This window comes from Abramis brama, assembly GCF_963993115.1.
Source record: "Abramis brama genome assembly, chromosome: 13".
Taxonomy (NCBI): Eukaryota; Metazoa; Chordata; class Actinopteri; order Cypriniformes; family Leuciscidae; genus Abramis; species Abramis brama.
The window spans coordinates 3,809,080-3,834,983 of record NC_139975.1 but is presented as its reverse complement, the minus strand read 5'-3'; the positions used below and the strand labels follow the sequence as shown (position 1 = coordinate 3,834,983).

Below are 25,904 nucleotides of genomic sequence, written 5' to 3'. Positions count from 1 at the left end.
CCGATGTCGAACACACCTATAGAGAGAGAGTGAGGAGCTGTCGTCACGGTGTAGACTGTAGAGCATAGATATCATATATAAACATATGAAAGAAGACGCGCCGCCTGCTATATATATACAGCTCTGTGTGGGCGTCACTAGAGCTGCTATAGGCCAGAGCCGTTAAATATGTATTTTCAACGGCTCTGCTATAGGCTAAGGTCACGCTCAATCAGAGCTGTTTTTCCGTCTTGATCGTCGTCGAAAGACGCCCCCGCCCCGGCGCCTTTTACCGCGTTTGGGCGTGACCTGCGGCTGTGTTAGCCTATAGCAGAGCCGTTGAAAATACATATTTAACGGCTCTGGCCTATAGCAGCTCTAGTGACGCCCACACAGAGCTGTATATATATAGCAGGCGGCGCGTCTTCTTTCATTGTCGAGGTGTGGAACATTTACAGTCTGTTGGTGTGGAATCATGTTTTGTGGAGCTCGTTAACTTTGACTTTTCACTTTCTTTATTTCTTCGCGAGAGAACAGATTAATAATATTGATCGTTTTTCTTTTTTTGTTTGTTTTATTGTTTAAATTACAGTAGATGGAAACTAGGAGTAAACACATGAAGAGAGCGAGAGAGATGAAGACACAAACCACTGAAAACATGAAGCTTGTGAAGATTGTCAGATGGAGCAGCTTGAATGATATAAGACCAGACTGTGAGTAAAACAATCACTCACAACTCAAACAGAAAATGTTTAAGGGAATCATCTGTGTTTCTGAAATATATGCCATTGAATGTGTCCATATTTGTGTTAATCCTGCAAATGGAAGTTGCTCTGATTAATAGTGTGATTAATGTGTGATTTCTCCTGATATATGATAATTCCTTAACTTCTATTGATTTGTAATGGTTAATATGGCAAACCAGTGGCGAAGACACATTAGGGCTAGAGCTGCCAGAATATAATACTAATGGTTTAAAAATAAAACGAAACTGCAAAATAATCATATCTGTTATATAGGCTCTATATATCATTTGTAAAGTGTAGCCTATTATTAAAAATACATAGCGCCTATAACATAATGTTTCGGGCTGATAATCCTGTGCTGGTGTTGTGCTGTACTTCAAATGAACCGCAAAGAGTAACCAAACCAACCTGACACGGCAATGAGTGACGCTCTGCCACCACCTAGTGGACATAATATAGACTATACTATACTATACTGTACTATACTGTACTATACTGTGCTATACTATACTACACTGTGCTATACTATACTATAGATACTTGACTCTTTAAGGGCCTTTTGTACAGTAAACAAACATCCAGACTGAATGATGAATATGTGCTGCTCTTTCCTCTCAATAACTAAATAAACACACAACAAAGTTGAGAAAACATCAAGCTTTAAAAAAAACAGAAAAACAAACAAGAAAAGCATGTGAACATGTCGTTTTTTTAGCAGCTTTACAGTATAAAAGATGAAAACTGTGTCTCGTTTCATTAGAAGTACAACTTCATTTGCCTGTTATCTAGCAACAGATTATCAGCTTTATCATCATTATTATTATTATCTTGTGCAGTTTTAGTGTTGTATGTGGTTGTTCTGTCTCTCTTTAAACTGAAGATAATATTATGTTTCTTCGTTCACAGTTTCTGTGGATCCACACACACCTGTAAAGAGTCGATCTGAATCATCAGAGAAGATCAAGCATGAGCTGAGATCATGATATCTGAGTAAATGATGAGAGGACGCCTGAACTAATGTAAGATCATGTTTGGCCATCATCTCTGAGATACGCTGATGATCAGATGATCAGTATTTTATTTATATTTCAGTGAATATTGATGATGATGATGATGAAACCGCATGTGTCTTTCTTTAAAGCTCATTAAAGTGTCTTCTGGACTCTCAAGATCCTGACAGCAACTTTATTCATGACGGAACATGATGAACTAATGTTTCCAGACCTTAAATCTTCCCCGGATAAACTGTGTCCGTTTATTAGGCTTTGTAAATAGAACAGGAATAAGTGTAAGTGTGTAAATGCTATTATATTTTCATATAGTTGTATAGTTTTTTGTTCTGAATATAAAATTCTATGTCAGTTATAAGTGCAATATTGAATCTGGTTGTTACAGTTTTGTGTTTTCTCCATGTTAAATATGATCCTCCTCATGTAATGTTCTTTATCTTGATGCACAAGCACATGTTTGTATCATTTACACCTGCTGTTTTCTGTAATTATGTGCATTATTTGTAATTTTCTTTTACCCGTTTAAGATTCTTTGTCTAAATCAAGTTTTTCATTTCTTTGAAACATTTACTGTAAAACTGAATTAATTCTGCCAAGAAAAGTCCAGATACAAACACACTGTTTTAAATAAAATGCATAAAACGATCAGTCTTTGTAAACACTTTCTGAACTCATTTTCTCCACGGCTCATTCAGTGCCGTTACACTCATGACCTTTATTCTCCTGACAGACACAAGATCATCTTTTACAGTAAAATAAGAGCTCTGAGTATAACGTACAGTCTAATCAAACACAGCAGAGGGTTTAAAAATGAAGTTTCTGTCATTAATTACTCTCCATCATGTCGATCCAAACCCGTAAGATACCCGCTGATCTTCAGAAACACAAATTAAGATATTTCTGATGAAATCCCAGAGGTTTCTGATCAGACTATTGTTCATGCACTACAGTAAAGACTAAGAGCTTTAGGAGGGGAAGAGACAGAGCAAGATGAGGAGACTGAGAGAAATGAGGAGAGAGCAGGTATTGACAAATAATCTACTGCCTGCTAACACGGTTTTAAAGCTATTTTTTATACTTTTTTTTGCCCTTCAAACATCTTGAAGTGCACATCAGAGAAATATTTTTTTTTAACTCCCTAACAACCTCAAATTTAGGACCTCTTTGATTTTAAAGCCCTGTCTATGGCCCTGAATTAGGCATACGATCAGTAATGAATGTGTACATTGTGAATGAATTTAATAAACTTAGTTACCTAGATTTCCTAGTAGCTTTCAGTAAATGAATGCGTCTGAGAAAATGATTCATAAATCAACCTATCAGTTGACCCTATGTTTACTTCACTGACAAACGTGAAAAGCCTATATCAGTCAAAGCTCAGCTTTAGGGGGGGAAGAGACAGAGCAAGAGAAAAACAAAGAGAAAAAGAGTGTGATGCTGATCTGATGAGGAGAGAAAAATAATCCACTGCCCACTGACATGGTTTTAAAGCTATTGTTATCCAATTTTTGGGGCTTTCAAAACATCTTAAAATGCACATATGTAGGTCAGAGAAATCTAAATGTTCTCAGAATCCCCCTAACTAGCCTACCTCACATTCGGGACAAAGGAGAGCAAAATTGATGTTCAAGTAGGAAACATGCTTTGTGGTACTGCTTTGTATTTATTTTTTATTTAAAAAAAAAAAAACAACCGAAAACTTAATCAGTCCATAACAGTATTAGTCACTTATATGACCCACGAGCAGTAGCCTGGCGCACTACAAATATAGGTAAGCGGGAGAATGTTATCATTGCAAAGTGGTCAGGCTAATGTCTTGTGTTTATTCTGCAATACATATGGATAAGCTGTTTGATTTATAAATATTAGAATATTTTCAAATTTCACTTACGCTGCTGTGCATGCATATAGCTGTTCGTCAATTTGTGCGTTTCCCATTTGAATGGTCAGCGTAGTAACGGCTAACGTTACTGCTTGCGCTGGGACCTAACGTTATAGACTTTAGCTTCAATTTTGATGAAATTATTCTCCAATCGTTTGCATATTATGTCGTGGATATAGCCCTCGAATGCATACTGCAGTCTTGTTCTCTCATATTTCCACCTGTTCGCCAAAAATGACTAATTATCTCCTTAGGAATGTCTGAAACCAGTGCATTCATACTGTAATACCGGTAGACGTGCCAGGCGCAAAAGCTTGACAGGCGTAGCAACAGTAACTAAGGAGGGCGGGGCTTAGCGAAGGGTCATAACCAGCCGCCGCTCTCTTTCTCCCTCCCATCCCACAAAACCAATAAAACAGTTTGAGACCTATCTGCAGTTTCAATGTGTTTTTATTAAGTGTAATATTGTATGGTGATTGCTTCTACATCTGCACCAGCTGGGTGGTCAAGTGTGATCGGGTCAGTTTCATCGGGGAGAAGCTGGTTTTGTGGCGTTTCTCGCTCCTTTCTACTGGTGGCTATATTGTGCAGAATGGCCCATGCAGCCACTATCTGTGATGCCCGCTCTGGTGACTCTGAAGGGCCAAAAACAGTTGAAATGTGCCTTTAGGATGCCAAAGGTCATCTCTATCTTCACTCTGGTTTTACTGAGGGCCACACTGAAGCGGTGCTGTGGCCCTGTCTGAGGGTCATGATAGGGGGTTATTGTGTAGGTTTTTCTATCTCAGTTCAAATTAACATTGTTTTGTACTGTACCAAATTTAACTTGCTTTCCTTAAAGCGCTGACACAACACAGACTCATGGGAAATTTTTGAGACAAGCGTCAAGCACTGGAGCCAGGCCATTTGGCATCCAAACTTGATCATATGTTCATGACCACCACAAGTCGTCTGCAGATGAAATGTTTAGTAGATCATTGTTATATCTGTTAATGTTACTATTAATTTAAAGATTCATCTCACAGAAAATAATCATCTCACATATTCACATCATCTCTACCTGAACATTAAGGCTGTGATAGGACTTCCTATTAACATAATCTGCCTCATGTTCCCCTAGAGCAGTGGAGATTGGAGCAATAGACTGCATACATGTTGCAATGACTTGGGAATCATAAGATTAACAGAAGAATAATAAAAAAGATTTAAAATAATATTGTACAAACAATTAGCCTATATTGTATAGTATATTTGTTAAATTTGTTTTTTGAAAAAAAAAAAAGTGTTCATGTGATGTCACCCTATGTGATATCTTACTGGCAATTTTATAAAAGCCCTCTTTTATGGACATGGTTAATAAATGTCCGGGGAAGATTATTAACCCTCAGAAGGTCTTCGTTTCAGAGTCACATCCTGGGCCTTCCCGGTCAGAAGTGACCGGACACCTAAAAATGAAACTTCCTCCATCCCAGTAAAACCAATGCAATTTATTTTTGTTCTATAATATTTATTCTTTTTAATTTTGTATTTTGAGAGAATTTGATTGAATTTATTAATATTTATGCAAAAAAAAAAAGGCCTTCAAAAAAAAAATGTTTTAAGCAGATTAACACCATCTGGTGAGAGTAGGGAGCGTAGAATCATGGTGTAACCACTAGATGGCATGTACAGCTCTCTATGGAGAGGCATGTGAATTCCCCAGCTGTTTATGGACACATTTACTTTTTTTTTTTTTTTTTTACAGAATTTGTAACAAAAAATGCAATTCATTCAATTATAACACTTTATGTAAAATAATATTGAATTTTTTAATTTTTTAATTTTTTACATTTTTTTTGTCAATTTCCCATTCATTTTCTATGGGGGTCATTTTTGAATAAAAGACCACAAGTGTGACTATTTTTTTTACAACTACTCAGCATGCTCGGATCATGACCTCAATTTTTTTGTGTTCACATAGGTTACCTAATGCCATAAAAGTCACCAAGTTTCGTAACATTCCGATGAAGCTGTGATTTTTAAAAATTCAAAACAGATTTTTTGTAATCAAAATAATTGGTGTGTATGTGTATAAAAGTGTGTTTGTATGTGTGTGTGTGTGGGTGGGTGTGTCTTTTTTGCACTCTTGATGTTGTAGAGTGTCACCCCTTTACAGCTGTGTAGGCCTACTTTTTTTTAGGATTGTGGCCGATTTGTAGATTGTACACACAAAAATTCGGAGAATAGTTTTTTTTTTGTCAATTTCCCATTCATTTCCTATGGGTCGGTCATTTTTGCACCGAAGGCCTGTAGTGTGACTATTTTTTTTACGACCACTTAGCATGCTCGGATCATGACCCCAATTTGTTTTTGTATTCACATACCTAATGCCATAAAAGTCACCAAGTTTCATAACATTCCGATGAAGCTGTGATTTTTAGAAATTCAAATCAGAAATGACCGAGGACCGTCTGAGGGTTAATGAAACTATTCATGTACTCCTGCAGATCGAGGACCACCTTACGAATGATTCGACAAACATATGTTTTCCCCTAGCTTCTGTGCGTCACACCGTGCAAGAATGTACCACTTGCAAAAAAAAAAAACGCAACGCAATACAATTTGCGGTACAGTAAGTGCAGTAAAACCTTTGACTGTGATGGGAACTTCATTGATCATTAGTCAGCTAGCAGACGACACCACTGTTTTCCTAAAAGACATTTCACAAATTCCTCCTGCCTTGTATGAGATTTCACTGTTCTCAAAAGCCTCAGGTTTGAATCTGAATAAAAATAAATGTGAAGTATTAACTAGTCATGACCAGTCACAAGTGGTTGTAGCTAATATTCCGATCAAAACTTAAGTTAAGTATTTAGGAATTAGAATTTCCAAAGTAAAAAATTCAAGAGAACTTCTGAACATTGAAAATAATGTGACCAAATCTAAAACTATTTTGAATAGCTGGCTTCAGAGGGATCTTTCTATTTTTTGGACGCATTCTCTTAACTAAAATGGAAAGTCTTTCCAGACTTATTTACCCTTCATATTGTTTACCGGTGTCGGACAATATGATGAAAAAAAATCAATCAAAATCATTACAATTTTATTTGGAAAAATAAATATCATTACATTAGGAAAAACGATATAGTGAAATCTCTTCAAGATGGAGGCTTAAATGTGATTGATTTTGAATCAATGAACGGTACCATTAAACTCAAATGGCTGCAGTCTTTTTTGAAAAATAGTAATGGTTTTTGGTTTTCTTTCCCCAAGATGATCTTTGAGAGTGTTGGCGGAATAGATTTTTTACTTAAATGTGATTTTGATATTTCTAAATTACCCCTCAAATTGGCTGATTTTCATAAACAGGCTCTCCAATACTGGAAGATGTTATACGAACATAACTTTTCGCCACATACTTCAATATGGAACAACAGATACATTTTGATTAATAGAAAGTCCATTTGTTATAAAGACTGGATGGATCAGGGAGTGTGGTCACTGTTACATTTATTTGACTGCAGTGGTAACCTACTAGGACATAATGACTTTATTGTTAAATACAACATTTTATGTTCTAGAACCAAATATGACAAAATAATTAAGGCTATCCCTTCAGCACTAATTCAGTTAATTAAAGGGACATTACTGTATACATCACCTGAAGTACAAATACCTAGTCTGTCTTTGGATGGTGTCCAATTTGTTGACAAAAAATGTAATATCAAATTGTTAAGGTCTCTCCTTACAGCTACTTACTTTCCAGCTCAACTAAAGAGGCATTTTCTTCTCAAGAATTTCACTCCGAAAACCATTTCAAAGATAAGAACTAGTTATCTCTCTTATCCAGTCTCACCGAAAGTTAAGGAAATTCACTTTAAATGAATGACATTTATCCTTCAAATGATTTCCTACACAATAGATTCAATATCGGTATTAATACATACTTTCTGTCATTCTCAAATTGAAATTGTGGAACATCTCTTCTTTTCATGCGCTCACACCAAATTGTTTTGGTCAACTCTCCAGAATTGGTTAGCCTGTAAAACTTTTTTTCCAGTTCTAACTTTTGATATTATCAAATATGGTTTCCAGTTGGAAGATAAATCTACAGAATTTGGAAATAATAATCTTCTTTTATTGGCAAAATTTTTCATTCATAAATGTCGGTTTTTGAAAATGTCTCCTATCCTTGAAGCTTTCAAAAACGAGTTAACTTTGTTTAATAGTGCATTGGAAAAATGCTAATTTTCTAAAGCCCAACTGCTAAGAGATTTTATTTTAGTAGTACTTTAATAACTATGTTTAATCTATTAATATGTGCTCGTATTTTCATATTTTATTTCTTTTATTTTATATATGTATTTATACATTTATATTTATATTTACTTTCTTTTTTTCATATATTTATATAAATGTTGAAAAGATTTGTGCTACTCTGTACTGTTCTACATAGCATTTTTCTGTGCTCTGTTATTTTACATTCTGTAACGCCTTGTTGTTTAATAAAGGTTTTTTTTTTTTTAAAAACCTCGCGCCCGGAGAATGTGCGCATGCGTGTACGGACCTATAATGGAAAATTTCACGGAGGAAATGTGTTATCACGTGGTTCTAGTGCACAAAAAAAAGTTCTTACTGGAGAGACGTGCATGATGTGTAGGCTTTAGCAGCTCCAGAGCCAGCAGCATAGACTGTAAAAAAGGACGCCAGGCACAGGCGATTGGCGTTGACGAGGTGTGGAATCACGTTTTGTGGAGCTCGTTAACTTTGACTTTTCACTTTCTTTATTCTTCGCGAGAGAACAGATTAATAATATTGATCGCTTTTCTTTTTTTGTTTGTTTTATTGTTTAAATTACAGTAGATGGAAACTAGGAGTAAACACACGAAGAGAGAGAGCGAGATGAAGACACAAACAACTGAAAACATGAAGCTTGTGAAGATTGTCAGATGGAGCAGCTTATATGATATAAGACCAGACTGTGAGTAAAACAATCACTCAGAAGAACTCATTCAGTAAATGTTTGAGGGAATCATCTGTGTTTCTGAAATATATGCCATTGAATGTGTCCATATTTGTGTTAATTCTGCAAATGGAAGTTGCTCTGATTAATAGTGCGATTAATGATTTCATATGTGGTCTCCTGATATATGATAATTCCTTAACTTTTATTAAACTGATTTGTAATGGTTAAAATGACAAACCAGTGGCGAAGACACATTAGGGCTAGAGTAGCTGCCAGAATATAATACTAATGGTTTGAAAATAAAAACGAAACTGCAAAGTAATATCTGTTATAGGCTAGGATATAATTTGTAAAGTTTAGCCTATTATTAAAAATACATAACGCCTATAACCAGTAGCGGTTTTTGGCACGGGCGAACCGGGCAATCGAGCAGAAAAAATAAATAAATAAAAAATCTGCGCCGCGAAGCGGTTTTCTATTGAATGTAATTTCACTGTTTTGGGGAATTGCCAAATTTGCGCCCCCTGCAGCTGAGAAGATGTCGCGCACAGAAGCTGTTTGTTTGAGAAGGGGAAAGGGGAGGGGGGCGCGGATGACAGTTCCTGCAATGGCTAATAAAAATAGGTAATACAAAACGATTACTTGGTCACCACCACCAAGGTGAATTGGTTTAGTCTTGACTTCTGGTCGTGACTCGTCGTGAGTGACAGTTGGTATGGGGGGGATCAGGGGAAATCTGTTGATTGTCGATGTCGAGTGCCAAATAAGAGATGGACAAGAAAGGTCAAAGCCATCAGGTGCCCAATTTAGAAACGAGCGAAAGATAAAGGTATGCAACCATGTTTTCTCTGTATGATTACGGTATCCATGTCATGAATGAAGGGGCAATATTAAGGGTATAACTCTTATTTGTTAGCCTTTTTGCTATGATTCTTGCTATGCTTAACAATAATTCGGTTTTAACTCAAACACGAGATCTAATTTAACCATAATATTGTGCTTTGCAACAAAACTGTTACAAGTTCAGTTATTACACTGCAAAAAAAAAAAAATGCTTTTCTTACTTAGTATTATTGTCTTGTTTCCAGTCCAAATATCAAACATTTCTTAAATAAAGATGCATAACGTTATTTTACTAAAGTAGTAAAATGACATAAGATATTAAGTCTTGTTTTCTGGGGAAATAAATAATCGAAGGGGGTCTCGCCCAGGGTGTAATTCAATGTAGAACCGCCACTGCCTATAACATACTGTTCCGCGCTGATAATACTGTGCTGGTGTTGTGCTGTACCATTCTCTGGCTGTACTTCGATGAACGGCAAAAAAACCAACAATACCCAATATCACCAGACACGGCGACGAGTGACGCTCTGCCACCTAGTGGACATACCTATACTAGACTATACTATACTAGACTACATACAGTACTTGACTCATTAAGGGGCTTTTGTACAGTAAACAAACATCCAGACTGCTGAGAGTGATGTTTAGATGAATATGTGAATATGTGCTGCGCTTTCCTCTCAATAACTAAATAAACACACAACAAAGTTGAGAAAACATCAAGCTTTTAAAAAAACAGAAAAACAAACAAGAAAAGCATGTGAACATGTCGTTTTTTTAGCAGCTTTACAGTATTAAAGATGAAAACAGTGTCTCGTTTCATTAGAAGTACAACTTCATTTGCCTGTTATCTAGCAACAGATTATCAGCTTTATCATCATTATTATTATCTTGTGGAGTTTTAGTGTTGTATGTGGTTGTTCTGTCCCTCTTTAAACTGAAGATAATATTATGTTTCTTCATTCACAGTTTCTGTGGATCCACACACACCTGTAAAGTGTCGATCTGAATCATCAGAGAAGATCAAGCATGAGCTGAGATCATGATATCTGAGTAAATGATGAGGACGCCTGAAACTAATGTAAGATCATGTTTGGGCATCATCTCTGAGATACGCTGATGATCAGATGATCAGTATTTTATTTATATTTCAGTGAATATTGATGATGATGATGATGAAACTGCATGTGTCTTCTGGACTCTCAAGATCCTGACAGCAACTTTATTCATGACGGAACATGATGAACTAATGTTTCCAGACCTTAAATCTTCCTCGGATAAACTGTGTCCGTTTATTAGGCTTTGTAAATAGAACAGGAATAAGTGTAAGTGTGTAAATGCTATTATATGTTCATATAGTTGTATAGTTTTTTGTTCTGAATATAAAATTCTATGTCAGTTATCAGTGCAATATTGAATCTGGTTGTTACAGTATTGTGTTTTCTCCATGTTAAATATGATCCTCCTCATGTAATGTTCTTTATCTTGATGCACAAGCACATGTTTGTATCATTTACACCTGCTGTTTTCTGTAATTATGTGCATTATTTGTAATTTTCTTTTACCCGTTTAAGATTCTTTGTCTAAATCAAGTTTTTCATTTCTTTGAAACATTTACTGTAAAACTGAATTAATTCTGCCAAGAAAAGTCCAGATACAAACACACTGTTTTAAATAAAATGCATAAAACGATCAGTCTTTGTAAACACTTTCTGAACTCATTTTCTCCACGGCTCATTCAGTGCCGTTACACTCATGACCTTTATTCTCCTGACAGACACAAGATCATCTTTTACAGTAAAATAAGAGCTCTGAGTATAACGTACAGTCTAATCAAACACAGCAGAGGGTTTAAAAATGAAGTTTCTGTCATTAATTACTCTCCATCATGTCGATCCAAACCCGTAAGATACCCGCTGATCTTCAGAAACACAAATTAAGATATTTCTGATGAAATCCCAGAGGTTTCTGATCAGACTATTGTTCATGCACTACAGTAAAGACTAAGAGCTTTAGGAGGGGAAGAGACAGAGCAAGATGAGGAGACTGAGAGAAATGAGGAGAGAGCAGGTATTGACAAATAATCTACTGCCTGCTAACACGGTTTTAAAGCTATTTTTTATACTTTTTTTTGCCCTTCAAACATCTTGAAGTGCACATCAGAGAAATATTTTTTTTTAACTCCCTAACAACCTCAAATTTAGGACCTCTTTGATTTTAAAGCCCTGTCTATGGCCCTGAATTAGGCATACGATCAGTAATGAATGTGTACATTGTGAATGAATTTAATAAACTTAGTTACCTAGATTTCCTAGTAGCTTTCAGTAAATGAATGCGTCTGAGAAAATGATTCATAAATCAACCTATCAGTTGACCCTATGTTTACTTCACTGACAAACGTGAAAAGCCTATATCAGTCAAAGCTCAGCTTTAGGGGGGGAAGAGACAGAGCAAGAGAAAAACAAAGAGAAAAAGAGTGTGATGCTGATCTGATGAGGAGAGAAAAATAATCCACTGCCCACTGACATGGTTTTAAAGCTATTGTTATCCAATTTTTGGGGCTTTCAAAACATCTTAAAATGCACATATGTAGGTCAGAGAAATCTAAATGTTCTCAGAATCCCCCTAACTAGCCTACCTCACATTCGGGACAAAGGAGAGCAAAATTGATGTTCAAGTAGGAAACATGCTTTGTGGTACTGCTTTGTATTTATTTTTTATTTAAAAAAAAAAAAACAACCGAAAACTTAATCAGTCCATAACAGTATTAGTCACTTATATGACCCACGAGCAGTAGCCTGGCGCACTACAAATATAGGTAAGCGGGAGAATGTTATCATTGCAAAGTGGTCAGGCTAATGTCTTGTGTTTATTCTGCAATACATATGGATAAGCTGTTTGATTTATAAATATTAGAATATTTTCAAATTTCACTTACGCTGCTGTGCATGCATATAGCTGTTCGTCAATTTGTGCGTTTCCCATTTGAATGGTCAGCGTAGTAACGGCTAACGTTACTGCTTGCGCTGGGACCTAACGTTATAGACTTTAGCTTCAATTTTGATGAAATTATTCTCCAATCGTTTGCATATTATGTCGTGGATATAGCCCTCGAATGCATACTGCAGTCTTGTTCTCTCATATTTCCACCTGTTCGCCAAAAATGACTAATTATCTCCTTAGGAATGTCTGAAACCAGTGCATTCATACTGTAATACCGGTAGACGTGCCAGGCGCAAAAGCTTGACAGGCGTAGCAACAGTAACTAAGGAGGGCGGGGCTTAGCGAAGGGTCATAACCAGCCGCCGCTCTCTTTCTCCCTCCCATCCCACAAAACCAATAAAACAGTTTGAGACCTATCTGCAGTTTCAATGTGTTTTTATTAAGTGTAATATTGTATGGTGATTGCTTCTACATCTGCACCAGCTGGGTGGTCAAGTGTGATCGGGTCAGTTTCATCGGGGAGAAGCTGGTTTTGTGGCGTTTCTCGCTCCTTTCTACTGGTGGCTATATTGTGCAGAATGGCCCATGCAGCCACTATCTGTGATGCCCGCTCTGGTGACTCTGAAGGGCCAAAAACAGTTGAAATGTGCCTTTAGGATGCCAAAGGTCATCTCTATCTTCACTCTGGTTTTACTGAGGGCCACACTGAAGCGGTGCTGTGGCCCTGTCTGAGGGTCATGATAGGGGGTTATTGTGTAGGTTTTTCTATCTCAGTTCAAATTAACATTGTTTTGTACTGTACCAAATTTAACTTGCTTTCCTTAAAGCGCTGACACAACACAGACTCATGGGAAATTTTTGAGACAAGCGTCAAGCACTGGAGCCAGGCCATTTGGCATCCAAACTTGATCATATGTTCATGACCACCACAAGTCGTCTGCAGATGAAATGTTTAGTAGATCATTGTTATATCTGTTAATGTTACTATTAATTTAAAGATTCATCTCACAGAAAATAATCATCTCACATATTCACATCATCTCTACCTGAACATTAAGGCTGTGATAGGACTTCCTATTAACATAATCTGCCTCATGTTCCCCTAGAGCAGTGGAGATTGGAGCAATAGACTGCATACATGTTGCAATGACTTGGGAATCATAAGATTAACAGAAGAATAATAAAAAAGATTTAAAATAATATTGTACAAACAATTAGCCTATATTGTATAGTATATTTGTTAAATTTGTTTTTTGAAAAAAAAAAAAGTGTTCATGTGATGTCACCCTATGTGATATCTTACTGGCAATTTTATAAAAGCCCTCTTTTATGGACATGGTTAATAAATGTCCGGGGAAGATTATTAACCCTCAGAAGGTCTTCGTTTCAGAGTCACATCCTGGGCCTTCCCGGTCAGAAGTGACCGGACACCTAAAAATGAAACTTCCTCCATCCCAGTAAAACCAATGCAATTTATTTTTGTTCTATAATATTTATTCTTTTTAATTTTGTATTTTGAGAGAATTTGATTGAATTTATTAATATTTATGCAAAAAAAAAAAGGCCTTCAAAAAAAAAATGTTTTAAGCAGATTAACACCATCTGGTGAGAGTAGGGAGCGTAGAATCATGGTGTAACCACTAGATGGCATGTACAGCTCTCTATGGAGAGGCATGTGAATTCCCCAGCTGTTTATGGACACATTTACTTTTTTTTTTTTTTTTTTACAGAATTTGTAACAAAAAATGCAATTCATTCAATTATAACACTTTATGTAAAATAATATTGAATTTTTTAATTTTTTAATTTTTTACATTTTTTTTGTCAATTTCCCATTCATTTTCTATGGGGGTCATTTTTGAATAAAAGACCACAAGTGTGACTATTTTTTTTACAACTACTCAGCATGCTCGGATCATGACCTCAATTTTTTTGTGTTCACATAGGTTACCTAATGCCATAAAAGTCACCAAGTTTCGTAACATTCCGATGAAGCTGTGATTTTTAAAAATTCAAAACAGATTTTTTGTAATCAAAATAATTGGTGTGTATGTGTATAAAAGTGTGTTTGTATGTGTGTGTGTGTGGGTGGGTGTGTCTTTTTTGCACTCTTGATGTTGTAGAGTGTCACCCCTTTACAGCTGTGTAGGCCTACTTTTTTTTAGGATTGTGGCCGATTTGTAGATTGTACACACAAAAATTCGGAGAATAGTTTTTTTTTTGTCAATTTCCCATTCATTTCCTATGGGTCGGTCATTTTTGCACCGAAGGCCTGTAGTGTGACTATTTTTTTTACGACCACTTAGCATGCTCGGATCATGACCCCAATTTGTTTTTGTATTCACATACCTAATGCCATAAAAGTCACCAAGTTTCATAACATTCCGATGAAGCTGTGATTTTTAGAAATTCAAATCAGAAATGACCGAGGACCGTCTGAGGGTTAATGAAACTATTCATGTACTCCTGCAGATCGAGGACCACCTTACGAATGATTCGACAAACATATGTTTTCCCCTAGCTTCTGTGCGTCACACCGTGCAAGAATGTACCACTTGCAAAAAAAAAAAACGCAACGCAATACAATTTGCGGTACAGTAAGTGCAGTAAAACCTTTGACTGTGATGGGAACTTCATTGATCATTAGTCAGCTAGCAGACGACACCACTGTTTTCCTAAAAGACATTTCACAAATTCCTCCTGCCTTGTATGAGATTTCACTGTTCTCAAAAGCCTCAGGTTTGAATCTGAATAAAAATAAATGTGAAGTATTAACTAGTCATGACCAGTCACAAGTGGTTGTAGCTAATATTCCGATCAAAACTTAAGTTAAGTATTTAGGAATTAGAATTTCCAAAGTAAAAAATTCAAGAGAACTTCTGAACATTGAAAATAATGTGACCAAATCTAAAACTATTTTGAATAGCTGGCTTCAGAGGGATCTTTCTATTTTTTGGACGCATTCTCTTAACTAAAATGGAAAGTCTTTCCAGACTTATTTACCCTTCATATTGTTTACCGGTGTCGGACAATATGATGAAAAAAAATCAATCAAAATCATTACAATTTTATTTGGAAAAATAAATATCATTACATTAGGAAAAACGATATAGTGAAATCTCTTCAAGATGGAGGCTTAAATGTGATTGATTTTGAATCAATGAACGGTACCATTAAACTCAAATGGCTGCAGTCTTTTTTGAAAAATAGTAATGGTTTTTGGTTTTCTTTCCCCAAGATGATCTTTGAGAGTGTTGGCGGAATAGATTTTTTACTTAAATGTGATTTTGATATTTCTAAATTACCCCTCAAATTGGCTGATTTTCATAAACAGGCTCTCCAATACTGGAAGATGTTATACGAACATAACTTTTCGCCACATACTTCAATATGGAACAACAGATACATTTTGATTAATAGAAAGTCCATTTGTTATAAAGACTGGATGGATCAGGGAGTGTGGTCACTGTTACATTTATTTGACTGCAGTGGTAACCTACTAGGACATAATGACTTTATTGTTAAATACAACATTTTATGTTCTAGAACCAAATATGACAAAATAATTAAGGCTATCCCTTCAGCACTAATTCAGTTAATTAAAGGGACATTACTGTATACATCACCTGAAGTACAAATACCTAGTCTGTCTTTGGATGGTGTCCAATTTGTTGACAAAAAATGTAATATCAAATTGTTAAGGTCTCTCCTTACAGCTACTTACTTTCCAGCTCAACTAAAGAGGCATTTTCTTCTCAAGAATTTCACTCCGAAAACCATTTCAAAGATAAGAACTAGTTATCTCTCTTATCCAGTCTCACCGAAAGTTAAGGAAATTCACTTTAAATGAATGACATTTATCCTTCAAATGATTTCCTACACAATAGATTCAATATCGGTATTAATACATACTTTCTGTCATTCTCAAATTGAAATTGTGGAACATCTCTTCTTTTCATGCGCTCACACCAAATTGTTTTGGTCAACTCTCCAGAATTGGTTAGCCTGTAAAACTTTTTTTCCAGTTCTAACTTTTGATATTATCAAATATGGTTTCCAGTTGGAAGATAAATCTACAGAATTTGGAAATAATAATCTTCTTTTATTGGCAAAATTTTTCATTCATAAATGTCGGTTTTTGAAAATGTCTCCTATCCTTGAAGCTTTCAAAAACGAGTTAACTTTGTTTAATAGTGCATTGGAAAAATGCTAATTTTCTAAAGCCCAACTGCTAAGAGATTTTATTTTAGTAGTACTTTAATAACTATGTTTAATCTATTAATATGTGCTCGTATTTTCATATTTTATTTCTTTTATTTTATATATGTATTTATACATTTATATTTATATTTACTTTCTTTTTTTCATATATTTATATAAATGTTGAAAAGATTTGTGCTACTCTGTACTGTTCTACATAGCATTTTTCTGTGCTCTGTTATTTTACATTCTGTAACGCCTTGTTGTTTAATAAAGGTTTTTTTTTTTTTAAAAACCTCGCGCCCGGAGAATGTGCGCATGCGTGTACGGACCTATAATGGAAAATTTCACGGAGGAAATGTGTTATCACGTGGTTCTAGTGCACAAAAAAAAGTTCTTACTGGAGAGACGTGCATGATGTGTAGGCTTTAGCAGCTCCAGAGCCAGCAGCATAGACTGTAAAAAAGGACGCCAGGCACAGGCGATTGGCGTTGACGAGGTGTGGAATCACGTTTTGTGGAGCTCGTTAACTTTGACTTTTCACTTTCTTTATTCTTCGCGAGAGAACAGATTAATAATATTGATCGCTTTTCTTTTTTTGTTTGTTTTATTGTTTAAATTACAGTAGATGGAAACTAGGAGTAAACACACGAAGAGAGAGAGCGAGATGAAGACACAAACAACTGAAAACATGAAGCTTGTGAAGATTGTCAGATGGAGCAGCTTATATGATATAAGACCAGACTGTGAGTAAAACAATCACTCAGAAGAACTCATTCAGTAAATGTTTGAGGGAATCATCTGTGTTTCTGAAATATATGCCATTGAATGTGTCCATATTTGTGTTAATTCTGCAAATGGAAGTTGCTCTGATTAATAGTGCGATTAATGATTTCATATGTGGTCTCCTGATATATGATAATTCCTTAACTTTTATTAAACTGATTTGTAATGGTTAAAATGACAAACCAGTGGCGAAGACACATTAGGGCTAGAGTAGCTGCCAGAATATAATACTAATGGTTTGAAAATAAAAACGAAACTGCAAAGTAATATCTGTTATAGGCTAGGATATAATTTGTAAAGTTTAGCCTATTATTAAAAATACATAACGCCTATAACCAGTAGCGGTTTTTGGCACGGGCGAACCGGGCAATCGAGCAGAAAAAATAAATAAATAAAAAATCTGCGCCGCGAAGCGGTTTTCTATTGAATGTAATTTCACTGTTTTGGGGAATTGCCAAATTTGCGCCCCCTGCAGCTGAGAAGATGTCGCGCACAGAAGCTGTTTGTTTGAGAAGGGGAAAGGGGAGGGGGGCGCGGATGACAGTTCCTGCAATGGCTAATAAAAATAGGTAATACAAAACGATTACTTGGTCACCACCACCAAGGTGAATTGGTTTAGTCTTGACTTCTGGTCGTGACTCGTCGTGAGTGACAGTTGGTATGGGGGGGATCAGGGGAAATCTGTTGATTGTCGATGTCGAGTGCCAAATAAGAGATGGACAAGAAAGGTCAAAGCCATCAGGTGCCCAATTTAGAAACGAGCGAAAGATAAAGGTATGCAACCATGTTTTCTCTGTATGATTACGGTATCCATGTCATGAATGAAGGGGCAATATTAAGGGTATAACTCTTATTTGTTAGCCTTTTTGCTATGATTCTTGCTATGCTTAACAATAATTCGGTTTTAACTCAAACACGAGATCTAATTTAACCATAATATTGTGCTTTGCAACAAAACTGTTACAAGTTCAGTTATTACACTGCAAAAAAAAAAAAATGCTTTTCTTACTTAGTATTATTGTCTTGTTTCCAGTCCAAATATCAAACATTTCTTAAATAAAGATGCATAACGTTATTTTACTAAAGTAGTAAAATGACATAAGATATTAAGTCTTGTTTTCTGGGGAAATAAATAATCGAAGGGGGTCTCGCCCAGGGTGTAATTCAATGTAGAACCGCCACTGCCTATAACATACTGTTCCGCGCTGATAATACTGTGCTGGTGTTGTGCTGTACCATTCTCTGGCTGTACTTCGATGAACGGCAAAAAAACCAACAATACCCAATATCACCAGACACGGCGACGAGTGACGCTCTGCCACCTAGTGGACATACCTATACTAGACTATACTATACTAGACTACATACAGTACTTGACTCATTAAGGGGCTTTTGTACAGTAAACAAACATCCAGACTGCTGAGAGTGATGTTTAGATGAATATGTGAATATGTGCTGCGCTTTCCTCTCAATAACTAAATAAACACACAACAAAGTTGAGAAAACATCAAGCTTTTAAAAAAACAGAAAAACAAACAAGAAAAGCATGTGAACATGTCGTTTTTTTAGCAGCTTTACAGTATTAAAGATGAAAACAGTGTCTCGTTTCATTAGAAGTACAACTTCATTTGCCTGTTATCTAGCAACAGATTATCAGCTTTATCATCATTATTATTATCTTGTGGAGTTTTAGTGTTGTATGTGGTTGTTCTGTCCCTCTTTAAACTGAAGATAATATTATGTTTCTTCATTCACAGTTTCTGTGGATCCACACACACCTGTAAAGTGTCGATCTGAATCATCAGAGAAGATCAAGCATGAGCTGAGATCATGATATCTGAGTAAATGATGAGGACGCCTGAAACTAATGTAAGATCATGTTTGGGCATCATCTCTGAGATACGCTGATGATCAGATGATCAGTATTTTATTTATATTTCAGTGAATATTGATGATGATGATGATGAAACTGCATGTGTCTTCTGGACTCTCAAGATCCTGACAGCAACTTTATTCATGACGGAACATGATGAACTAATGTTTCCAGACCTTAAATCTTCCTCGGATAAACTGTGTCCGTTTATTAGGCTTTGTAAATAGAACAGGAATAAGTGTAAGTGTGTAAATGCTATTATATGTTCATATAGTTGTATAGTTTTTTGTTCTGAATATAAAATTCTATGTCAGTTATCAGTGCAATATTGAATCTGGTTGTTACAGTATTGTGTTTTCTCCATGTTAAATATGATCCTCCTCATGTAATGTTCTTTATCTTGATGCACAAGCACATGTTTGTATCATTTACACCTGCTGTTTTCTGGAATTATGTGCATTATTTGTCATTTTCTTTTACCCGTTTAAGATTCTTTGTCTAAATCAAGTTTTTCATTTTTTTGAAACATTTACTGTAAAACTGAATTAATTCTGCCAAGAAAAGTCCAGATACAAACACACTGTTTTAAATAAAATGCATCTTTGTAAACACTTTCTGAACTCATTTTCTCCACGGCTCATTCAGTGCCGTTACACTCATGACCTTTATTCTCCTGACAGACACAAGATCATCTTTTACAGTAAAATAAGAGCTCTGAGAATAACTTACAGTCTAATCAAACACAGCAGAGGGTTTATAAATGAAGTTTCTGTCATTAATTACTCTCCATCATGTCGATCCAAACCCGTAAGATACCCGCTGATCTTCAGAAACACAAATTAAGATATTTCTGATGAAATCCGAGAGGTTTCTGATCAGACTATTGTTCATGCACTACAGTAAAGACTAAGAGCTTTAGGAGGGGAAGAGACAGAGCAAGATGAGGAGACTGAGAGAAATGAGGAGAGAGCAGGTATTGACAAATAATCTACTGCCTGCTAACACGGTTTTAAAGCTATTTTTTATACTTTTTTTTGCCCTTCAAACATCTTGAAGTGCACATCAGAGAAATAATTTTTTTTAACTCCCTAACAACCTCAAATTTAGGACCTCTTTGATTTTAAAGCCCTGTCTATGGCCCTGAATTAGGCATACGATCAGTAATGAATGTGTACATTGTGAATGAATTTAATAAACTTAGTTACCTAGATTTCCTAGTAGCTTTCAGTAAATGAATGCGTCTGAGAAAATGATTCATAAATCAACCTATCAGTTGACCCTATGTTTACTTCACTGACAAACGTGAAAAGCCTATATCAGTCAAAGCTCAGCTTTAGGGGGGGAAGAGACAGAGCAAGAGAAAAACAAAGAGAAAAAGAGTGTGATGCTGATCTGATGAGGAGAGAAAAATAATCCACTGCCCACTGACATGGTTTTAAAGCTATTGTTATCCAATTTTTGGGGCTTTCAAAACATCTTAAAATGCACATATGTAGGTCAGAGAAATCTAAATGTTCTCAGAATCCCCCTAACTAGCGGAACTGCAATGCTTTGGGTCTGAATTCCTCATTATTATAGCTCCACACACTCTACACTTCTGCTATGTCAACCTCTTAAAGGGGTGTTACAATTGTGTTTCATGTATTCAGAGTTGTTTACAGTGTTAAAGAGATGGATTCTCATTCTTAACATGGCCAAAGTTTTAAAAAAATATTTTGGACGAATAACGGAGAATTTCTGTGCCGAAAATCTTACTTCCGGGTTGGTACAAGTTTCGGCTGATTTCTTCTTCTTCTTCTTCTTCTTCTTTGGGTTTTTAAGGCAGTTGGTATCCAATATGTTACATTACTGCCATCTGCTGTCTATTATCATGTCACTTAATGATTATATTTCGGCTGATTTCGGCCGATCGTGGATGTAATGACGTAGACCAGAGTGGAACTCCTTATATGAGCATTTCTCCCGGAAAAAGCTCGCCCGCGCACACGTCGACCAGAGGAGGGCGAGACTGCGCACATCAACAGGAAATAATCGGCAGCGCTGCATAGTGTCTCCAAAGTGTGTTTTTGGATGTGAGGGAAAGCTTACCATCATGTTCAGCTTCCCAAAGAACCCAGCGTTAGGAACAGTGGATGCAGATTGTTTTTCCAGAGCAAAAACGAGTTGTGTAGCCTAAGACTGTTTGTTCCCTGCATTTTCGACAATGATTGTCTTATAAACAAAGCCCAGATCGACGGATTTGCAGATCGTCTAATGCTTAAGGATCGAGCAAGTCACAATGATAAAGGTTTGCGGTCACAGGCGGTGAGTAAACTGCTTCAAATGTCTCTGTGTGTTGTTGTTAGCTATCAGCGCTATCAGCTATTAGCTTCGCCCACACGGCCCGCCTCCAGACGCTCGGTTTTTTTCCGGAAAAACTCAGTACAGCCTATCTGTCTTTTATAAATATAAAAAAACTAAAGACTTTTTGGAGATATGAAGGATGCAATACTACTCTATAGGTACTCAAGATTAACAGGAGATTGAGTGAAAATGAGCATTTCACCCCCCCTTTAATGTATAGTATAGGCCATAGCCATCTCTCTATGGCTCTGGTATAGGCTACATCCTTTCATATCATATTTTAACACTAAGTGTCGCTATTTCTCCGTTTTGATCAGTCGCTTCCACACATTATTCTAAAGAAATGCTCGGTTTATCTGCTATAATAATCAATAAATCCATATAATCTACAGTATAAAACTCAGCACATACACATGATTTAAAAATATAAGCATGCACAAATATGCTATCCCTTTAACTGACTGTATTTATCATAAATATGAAATGTGAAATATGAAACGAAAAGCTTGTACTGTATGTGACTGACTGTGTTTGTTTGCTGCTTGAATCTACAGGGTTTTAAAACACAATGTTTTGTATTATTATTATTATTATTATATATGATAATAGTTCCAATAAAATAAATCTGTTTTTCACAAGTTTCCAGTGGACTGATTGCCCTCTAGTGGACACCTGAGATTTCTTCATTGAGATCAGAGGACAAATGAAAGTGCCTGTACATTTGTTAGACTCACTAATAACTGATTTCTTGATTTTGCTCAAAACATATGCAAGACACATCGCCTGTTTGCCTGCAGGAACACCTTCTGGGACTGTGCTATACAGTAACTACACATACAGTATAAAGGTTTGCTTGTTATGTGTGTCTTTCAGAGAAACGGGGCGCCAGAAACCTCTGACTCTTAACCACGTGACTTCATTTTATTGAGATGCAAACGGTAATGGCTCATCACGTGACATGACAATAGAAACTCTGTAAAAATAAAGGGGGAAGAATATTTATTTAAATGTTAAGTATACTAAGAATTAATTGCATATTTATTTAAAGTTTTAAGTTTTAGTACTCAGAGCTCTTATTTTACTGTAAAAGATGATCTTGTGTCTGTCAGGAGAATAAAGGTCATGAGTGTAACGGCACTGAATGAGCCGTGGAGAAAATGAGTTCAGAAAGTGTTTACAAAGATGCATTTTATTTAATACAGTGTGTTTGTATCTGGACTTTTCTTGGCAGAATTAATTCAGTTTTACAGTAAATGTTTCAAAGAAATGAAAAACTTGATTTAGACAAAGAATCTTAAACGGATAAAAGAAAATGACAAATAATGCACATAATTACAGAAAACAGCAGGTGTAAATGATACAAACATGTGCTTGTGCATCAAGATAAAGAACATTACATGATGAGGATCATATTTAACATGGAGAAAACACAATACTGTAACAACCAGATGCAATATTGCACTGATAACTGACATAAATAGAATTTTATATTCAGAACAAAAACTATACAACTATATGAAAATATAATAGCATTTACAAACATACACTTATTCCTGTTCTATTTACAAAGCCTAATAAACGGACACAGTTTATCCGAGGAAGATTTAAGGTCTGGAAACATTAGTTCATCATGATCCGTCATGAATAAAGTTGCTGTCAGGATCTTGAGAGTCCAGAAGACACATGCAGTTTCATCATCATCATCATCAATATTCACTGAAATATAAATAAAATATTGATCAGCTGATCATCAGCGTATCTCAGAGATGATGCCCAAACATGATCTTACATTAGTTTCAGGCGTCCTCTCATCATTTACTCAGATATCATGATCTCAGCTCATGCTTGATCTTCTCTGATGATTCAGATCGACTCTTTACAGGAGTGTGTGGATCCACAGAAACTGTGAACGAAGAAACATAATATTATCTTCAGTTTAAAGAGAGACAGAACAACATCATACAACACTAAAACTGCACAAGATAATAATAATGATGATAAAGCTGATAATCTGTTGCTAGATAACAGGCAAATGAAGTTGTACTGATGAAACGAGACACTGTTTTCATCTTTAATACTGTAAAGCTGCTAAAAACATGACATGTTCACATGCTTTTCTTGTTTGTTTTTCTGTTTTTTTAAAGCTTGCTGTTCTCTCAATTTTGTTGCGTGTTTATTTAGTTATTGAGAGGAAAGCGCAGCACATATTCACATATTCATCTAATCATCACTCTCAGCAGTCTGGATGTTTGTTTACTGTACAAAAGGCCCTCAATGAGTCAAGTACCGGTATGTATAGTATAGTCTAGTATAGCTATGTCCACTAGGGGGCAGAGTGTGTCTGGTGTTATTGGGTCTGTTACAGCAGCTCCTATATAGCTGCCGACGGCTTGGCTATACAACGCACTTTTTACGCACATTAACAGTCTTGTAGTCCATTTCTACTTTTCTGTTTCTTTATTTACCAAATCCAAATAATAAATACTTGAGAGACGGTGAACATCTAACTTTGTGTGTGTGGTAAAAACTGTATGCATTCCCATGTGCGTTCCCCCATAGATATGATATCTATAGAGACAGAGCGTATTTAGAACACGCCCACACCGAGGGGGAAAACAATCCAACCGTCTCCATTGACTTTACATTGCGAGAGGCTGCCTCTTTGTCATTTCTTGCTTCTAACAAAAGATAGAAAAATGCCTAAAAGCTGCTATGTGACAAGGTGTACAGCAAACAAGGTAAAAAAAAACAGAAATAAGTTTTTATTAGCTCTCGACCCCCAAAAACGAGTGTTTAGGACATAAAAGTGGATTAAAACACCGGTTTAAAAACACTCTGTGCACATACTGCCCCACTCGGTGACAGCCCGAAATACATATACCGGTACATTGACACTGGCACTGGTTTCGTTTTATTTTCAAACCATTAATATTATATTCTGGCAGTTTCTCTAGCCCTAATGTGGCTTCGCCACTGGTTTGCCATATTAACCATTACAAATCAGTTTAATAAAAGTTAAGGAATTATCATATATCAGGAGAAATCACTCATTAATCACACTAATCAGAACTTCTATTTGCAGGATTAACACAAATATGGACACATTCAATGGCATATATTTCAGAAATACAGATTATTCCCTCAAACATTTACTGTTTGAGTTCTGAGTGATTGTTTTACTCACAGTCTGGTCTTATATCATTAAAGCTGCTCCATCTGACAATCTTCACAAGCTTCATGTTTTCAGTGGTTTGTGTCTTCATGTCTCCCTTTCTCTTCATGTGTTTACTCCTAGTTTCCATCTACTGTAATTTAAACAATAAAACAAATTAAAAGAAAAACGATCAATATTATTAATCTGTTCTCTCGCGAAGAAATAAAGAAAGTGAAAAGTCAATAACACAAAACATGATTCCACACTGTAGACGCACACCTCGACGATGAAGACGCCCCGCCTTTTAGACGGAAAACCGCTCTGATTGGGCGTCACTAGACAGAAAGCTCCGTACGCCCAATCAGCGGTTTTCCATCTAAAAGAGGCGGGTGAGATATGTTTCTAAGCCACGCCCGAAAAATAGAGCATCACAGTCCCGCCCACAGCCCGAGAGCGCTTTGGTGCCGGAAGTAAATTTCCCATTCATTTCTCCCATTGACGTTTTGGAAAATCCGTATTTAAAGAGTTTTAGAGCATGTCTGAGGATAACCAGCTACGGCTGAACTCATAGGCATACAACATATCGTTTCGAGTGAAAAAACGACGAGAAAATCCAAAAAAAGTCAAAGGTACAAGACTGTGTACATATTTTCATTTCCGAGCGAAGGAACTACTCATCCCATAAACCACCGCGCCTCACTGAAGTCGACTGAAGCCACAACCGCGAAAGAGCCTAGAGCGACTTTCAAATCTGACGACAGCCACGCGAACTTTTTCTTGTGCAGTTTATAGCAGTTCTTTCAGTAGTAATCGTGTAAATAATAGTGTTTTATAGGTATTGTGTATTGAATTTTATATTTATCATCGTGTATTTTATATTGTGTGCGTGTGTGAAAAGCGGTTAACGATAACGATTACAATTATTTTGTGAAAAGACATTAATCTGTGTTTAATGAGATGGTTTAGCGTGTGTGTTCAGTGTGTAGTTTGTGTTTATTTCAAAGCCCTTTATGACACAGGGACACTCTGCTACACACTGATGATGGCTTAGGTCGAAACGCGTCTGTGTTGACATGGTTACAATAAATTCATGAAATTATACCTTGAGAGTGCGGTTTTTCGTCTTTATTTTTGATAGCTTTTTTTATTACTCGCACCCATAAATGATTTGGGAGTTGAGCGCGCCTGTTCTCAATATTA

At 36.1% G+C, this 25,904-nt stretch overlaps 4 long non-coding RNA genes across 4 annotated transcripts in view; 3 read left to right on the top strand and 1 right to left on the bottom strand.

The window, feature by feature from the left end:
• The window catches only part of LOC311095026, a 30,815-nt gene extending 5,129 nt beyond the window's left edge, over positions 1-25,686 (bottom strand). Inside the window, exon 1 of the long non-coding RNA XR_014608754.1 lies at positions 24,735-25,686. This is a non-coding gene — a long non-coding RNA (uncharacterized lncRNA). The remainder of the gene's footprint in view (positions 1-24,734) is intronic.
• LOC311095024 lies at positions 412-2,377 on the top strand. The gene is made up of 3 exons (XR_014608752.1): positions 412-692; positions 1,632-1,744; positions 1,867-2,377. It is a non-coding gene; the product is annotated as an uncharacterized lncRNA (long non-coding RNA).
• Positions 8,210-11,108, top strand: LOC311094466. The gene is made up of 4 exons (XR_014608672.1): positions 8,210-8,330; positions 8,457-8,577; positions 10,375-10,486; positions 10,560-11,108. It is a non-coding gene; the product is annotated as an uncharacterized lncRNA (long non-coding RNA).
• Positions 16,927-19,816, top strand: LOC311094465. Its single transcript, XR_014608671.1, has 4 exons — positions 16,927-17,047; positions 17,174-17,294; positions 19,092-19,203; positions 19,277-19,816. It is a non-coding gene; the product is annotated as an uncharacterized lncRNA (long non-coding RNA).
• Positions 25,687-25,904: the final 218 nt, after the last annotated feature.